This window comes from Humulus lupulus, chromosome 3 (assembly GCF_963169125.1).
Source record: "Humulus lupulus chromosome 3, drHumLupu1.1, whole genome shotgun sequence".
In the NCBI taxonomy this organism is placed as follows: domain Eukaryota; kingdom Viridiplantae; phylum Streptophyta; class Magnoliopsida; order Rosales; family Cannabaceae; genus Humulus; species Humulus lupulus.
The window spans coordinates 122,994,628-123,000,774 of NC_084795.1; the positions used below are offsets into that span (position 1 = coordinate 122,994,628).

Genomic DNA, 6,147 nt, shown 5'->3' on the forward strand with positions numbered 1-6,147 from the left:
TTTCATCAGTCTTTTTTTTTCATGTGTCTATACCACTCTCTTTTTTCCATGTGAAACTATTTCTTTTGTGAGAAGGGACAAGAATAAAACTAACATATATAAAACAAGAAATAAAAAATTATTCCACTCACTTTTAAAGAAATAGCCTCAATAATCAAATAAGTCACGCAAACAAAATTCAATTATAAAACAATCATACTAGATAAGTCTACATAAAATCAAACACCATTCCTCTAGACTAGCAACCAATTATTTGCCAATATCAATTCAAATAATTCAAACAACACACGTATTTTCTTCCTTATCTCACCACAGCACACAAATTTCTCAGATCCTACTTCACTATGGATGAATATTTAAAATATCCAAACTCCTCTAGCAGTTGCATAATATTAAAACAAAGGTAAGAGGCATACCTCTTGCAAACAAAAGTAAGATCTTTCGTGAGAGATTGCTTGCACCCCAAGTATCTTGTCTTTTCTCTCGGATGCAACCAACCAAAAAATCTTTAACTAAATTACAAAGAGAGAAAAAAAAATACAGAGATAGATACATATATTAGCAATATGACATCACCAAATTAAACAACAATAATATTAAAGCACTATTAATATTAAAGGACATAAATATTATATTCGTGCATGGTTTATACTACTATAGCAAGCCAATGAGTACCAAATTGCATTATTATTTTGTACCAAATTGCAACTAACAACTTAACAGCCACAATGCCAATCAATATCAGTATGAATGCATCTACAAAATATGCACAGGACTACCAGTGAAATGATCTAGACATGAATTTCAAAATTGATATGGAAAGATAGGATATTGAGAGAACTAGCACTATCACTAAACTAATTCATTCAAATACATTTTAAATTTTAGAAATAGATTAAGGAGCCCAAATTTTACAAATATGTATAAAATTGAAAGTTAACAGAATAAAAGGAATGATCTAACAGAGTTAGTAAAGCAGAACAATACAATTTTCATTTACCAAACAATGTTTATGAATTTCTCATAATTAACTCTAGAGAAAAAGAAACTACTTAAATTATAAATGACTTGCAAGATGAGATGAGATGAGATGAGATGAGATGAGATGAAAAGATACATACTGGCTCATGCAGCACATTAGTAGTTTCAGTCCTGGAAGTCCATTCCTCCAAATCAAGCTCTCTAGCTATGCTGCAAGTTATTCAACATATTTTTGTGTGAGGTAGATTCTAACTACTATAAAATGAACCAAAAATATGACCTACTCCTATATGCTAAGAGATTAAAACTTATCCAACAAACCTTTGAAGGTTAAGAGCTTGGAAGATGGCTTCATGAGCCTTCTGATCCTAATAGATGAGTAGAAGAAAATAAACCATCATTTGTAACACATTAGAAAGAAGGTTCTATGTGTCTGATGGTCATGAAGAAGGGATCAGACAAAATCTGATTGTCAGAGTAGCTAGTAGTACACACAATTATATTTTATTGTGTCAGGGATCAGAAAAAATCTGATTGATTGCTGGCTGAGATCCCTGTGGTCAGAAAGGAGCCCATATTGGACTCAAATTGAAGTCTATGGTTTCAAATTTTGCATATTAAAGCTAAAGTACCAAGAGAAAGTTAAGCCCTTGAGTTCAAATTTTGTGTACTCTTTAACTGTACAAGAATATTGTAAGCCAATCAAATCTGAAGTGCCAACTAAAATTCCCCAAAAGACTAAATCATGACCATGAGAAAGAAAATCTACACCATCTTACAAAGAAGACAGAACATTAAAAGTAAATTTTATCATGAAGTTTAAACAGCATGAAAATTGCCCAAAATAGCACAATAACATGTCCCAATGCTAGCAACTAAGACCATGTTCTTAAGAAAACATAAGTGATTTGCAAGTAAAAGATAATAAAAAATATAATAAGAGATAATTAGCTAGATACCAAAATGCATGAAGCCCTTACCTTCAGAGGTTTTGATGATGAGTGACCAGAATCCTCAGTGCCACTGCTCTCATTTTCCAAACTCGACCTCACACGGAGCTCGACTGGCTTCGAGTTTACTACCAAATTTAGCAATGAAATTAAGGGTTTAAGTTATTTCTCATACTAAAACATCTTACAGAAATGAAATCAAGTATTGTTTACAATCCATGGAATGTGAGTGGAACATTTAGTGACATAAGTAAACCAATCTAGGTTGCTAATGAATTAACTCATCATATTATATGACAGTTTTAAATCTTTACTTTCTAGACATATTTAAATTAAAGTAATTAACAAATACAAACTAAGCACTGAGTAGTGTACACTTTTGAGTTGAGTCTCATTTAAACAAAACAAATAAAACCCAATTTCATATTAGTTATAAATTTTCTCATAAATAACACCAAATGTGACAAAGTAGATGATTGTCCATAAACTTTTTCTTATTCCAACAGGGGATAATAAGAAAAACCAGAATCATCCAGAAATGGTAACAACCAAGACTTCAAGTAAGCAGTATCCTTATTATACAAGAATTATGTGCAAGAAATGGCTAATAATTAAAAATTCTCAACTAGTTCATCTTAAGGGTACTAGTAGTGTCATATATACACGTATATATATATATATTATATATATACAGAGAGAAAGAGAGAGATTTACTTACAGTGGGAAAGGGAGGGTTTTGAGAGGCGTTGTGGGATAACTGTGAGGTGAGAAGGAGAAGGAGAAGCCATGGTCTCTTTCCGCCTTTCTGCTTTAATGATTTACAACACATCAGAGAAGAAAAATCAGAAACAACACCCACGAATGGCAGCAGCTTGGACAATGGATGGCGGTGGCTTGGAAATCAAACGACGGTATTCTGGGTATGAGGTGTTTGGTTTCGTGAACGGTGATGAAGGTGTTTGGATTAAAGCTCAGAGATGAGATGTTTAGGTTCACGAACAGAGATGGAGCCATCTGGGTTCAAGCTCGCAGAACATGCTTTGGGTTTCAAGAACAGAGATGAATGACGATTGGGCTCAACTATTCAGACAGAACAAGATGAAGGAGAATGGGTTGGAAGCTCAAAGATGAAGGGTCTCAGCCTAAGGGAGAGAGGGAAGAGGTTGAGGAGATTAGGGATTCAGACTGTGAGAACGAGAGAATAGAGAAAACCCTTCTTCATTTTTTATTTTGCTTTTTTATTTGTTAAGTAAAATTTCATTTGGCACCTGTTACTTTTCATTTGGCGCCTATACTGTGTCCGTATATTTTTATTTGCATGTATTAATAACACTTCTAAAATTATGTAAGATTTTGCCGTAATATTTGGTCAAAAATGTTGTTGTGAGAGAAAGAGAGAGAAGGACGCGAGCTAGAGAGAGAAGGAGATGAAGAAAGAAAGGAAGAAGAAGGAGAAGGGAAGACTAAGTCTAGGGTATGCCTTTTTGTGTTTATGGTTGTTTATTCTCTTCTTTTGATTCTAGTAATTTTAACTATGGTTTTTATTGTGTGTTGTTGAATCTCTTCTTCGTCTCATGGTGGATTTCGAAAAAAAACCCTAGGCTTGAACAAGGGGTGGTAAAGTTTGGGTATTGGACACCTTGTGTTCTTGATTCTATCAATCATGAAAGGTAATGAACCCTTAGCCCTTATGTCTTTATGTATTGATGATTTGTATGAATGGGTATGTTGATGTTTGACTCTTTTGATGTTGGGATTGAAGGGGTTGTATTGGGTGCATGTATGGGAGATTTGATCTAGGCATGGCTATGATTTTGTATGACAATTTTTGGAATGATAATGTTCATATGTTCATTGGTGATGAGTTTGAGAAGGGTAGATTGTCAATTAAGGGTTTCGGTCCTAGGGTATCTTATAGTGTGTTATATGCATGTTTGATCTTGAGATGTGCCTATGGGGTTTGGGGTGTATTGTGTTGATTGTTTTTCTTGTGTCACATACATGTTAGAAACATGCTAGGTTTTATGTGAAGGTTGTGTTTTGTGTCTATGTTGCTATGATCACTTTGAAACTATTGATTTATGTAAAGGCATGCAAAGGTGATGTTCAAGCATGTTTGTTTTCCTTGTATGTTTTAATTGTGATCTTAGAAACATGCTAGGTTATTTAGATAAAAGAAAGGATTGTTTTGGATTTCTATGAATTGATATATGAATAATTTCATGAAGGTTATGGATTGGGTTTTGAGAAATATCAACTAAATATGAATTTCATGAAGATTTATGCTTGCTGATTTTGTGAATAATTGGTGAAAAGTTTGATGAAATAATGATATGCATGCATAAGAAATGTCTTTTATGATGTGTTGTATTTATGCGAATAAAAGGGTGTTTTATTTCACACTTAAAATGATATTTTTGCACAAATAATTACTTACAATTTTTTTTTTTTATATTTTGATGAAAATATGAGTTTTTATAAATAAAAATGGTGATTTTAATGGTATATTTGGTTGCTAGAATTTTTGTAAAAAAAATATGAAGTTATATTTTGATAAAAGGAATTTGATGAGTGTGTTGAAATAAGTTAAAGCCTTAAACTATGGAAATATTAAAAGTGATATTTTTAATATAACATGAGTGTTTATTCTAATGGTTATGATTTTCCTTTATTTTAGTTAAGAATAATGGTAAGTTTAGTTTTTTTGTGAATATTTAAGTAAATCAAATAATGGCTGAAAGTTTAATAAAATATTTTAAAAATAATTATCAAATTATTGCTTATGAATTTATTCTATTTTAAAATTAAGTCTTAAAAAATAATACAAGTAAAAAATATATTTTTCACATCTAAAATTATATTTTTCTCACATTAAATTTATAAATTTGATAATTTTATTATAATGTTATTTTCTAAGCAAACATGTTAAACTATAAGTATTTCACATAGTTTTGTTGTCTTTGTTATTTTATGGGATTTAAAAGTAAATAATGGGATTATTATATTTTAAATTGGATAAATAAATTATTTTATGAAATAAAATAATGTCATGAGAGATTTAATCAACCTAATAATTTTAAGAGAACAAACAATGGTAATCAAGCATGTTACAATTTCATTATTTTCAAAGATGATAGAAATAAGCGCGTAGGAATTATCATTTTTAACGCCGCCTTTAACAACGTTCCCATGTATGCATGTCGCATGCAATTTCACTTTTACGTTAAAAAATATGTCTATTATGCAACCATATAGTTTTTATAGCAAGACGATGCATGTAATATAGGTAGAATGTGCATTATTCTTTTATGACCTTATGTGTAAATATGCCTTGTTTGGATGTTGTGAATAACTTTCACGATGTGTGCATGGCCCATGCACACATGGGTTATATGAGTGGGCAAAGTAGAGTTTATGTGATGCTAAGAAATATTATTTTGATTATGGTATAGGCTCATTGTGAAGTTGTCATTTTACCTTGCTTGGACCTGAGGTAAGAAAGTTAGATAGAAATTTTGTTTATTAATGGTGTGAATGGTAAGATCGTTTGTATGAATGAGAATGTTATGATGAATGATACTTAGCGCTATGAATTATGAGATGCTTTATTATGATGATGTGACTGGATTGTATGTCATTTTGGATGTTGTATGATATGAATGGATGTTAGCGTGATGAACGCGACACATCAAAATGGGGTTGCTAAGGATATGAAGACGTAACCCGAGTTACTAAGAATAAGAAGACATAACTCCAAGGGCGAACGCACCTAGGTTATTCAAGGACCAGAGATCTTGTTTACCTCAAAGGGTGACATGGACAAGTTAGCGGGTCATGTTCACAAGGATATGATGTTTATGTGATGATGATTTTGCATATGATGCCAATGTTGTTATGATTGTGTTTATGTTTATAATGTTGATGCTATTACGATAATGATGCTATGATGTGTGACGATGTATGATGCGATTATGATTTATTTGATTTACCTATGTGCTGTTTGTACTTTCTTACTGGGCTTTTAGCTTACCCCCTTACTTTCCCTTCCAGGTAGCAAATAGGTTTTTCTATGGCACGCGTGGTGATGTGGGGAGTTCTATCGTCATGGTGTGTATGGCGTGGGGGCATCCTATGGATGAGAAACGATCAGTTTTAAATGCAATTTTCTTTTAATAATGTTATGTTAAATTGGACTTTCTAAACTTATTAATGGGAC

At 32.0% G+C, this 6,147-nt stretch overlaps 1 long non-coding RNA gene across 1 annotated transcript; it reads right to left on the reverse strand.

Moving 5' to 3' along the window:
• Window positions 1–1,513: 1,513 nt before the first annotated feature.
• Window positions 1,514–2,811, reverse strand: LOC133821334 (uncharacterized). Its single transcript, XR_009887488.1, has 3 exons — window positions 2,650–2,811; window positions 1,962–2,059; window positions 1,514–1,535 (listed from the first exon to the last, which is right to left on the reverse strand). It is a non-coding gene; the product is annotated as an uncharacterized LOC133821334 (long non-coding RNA).
• Between the last annotated feature and the right edge of the window lie 3,336 nt (window positions 2,812–6,147).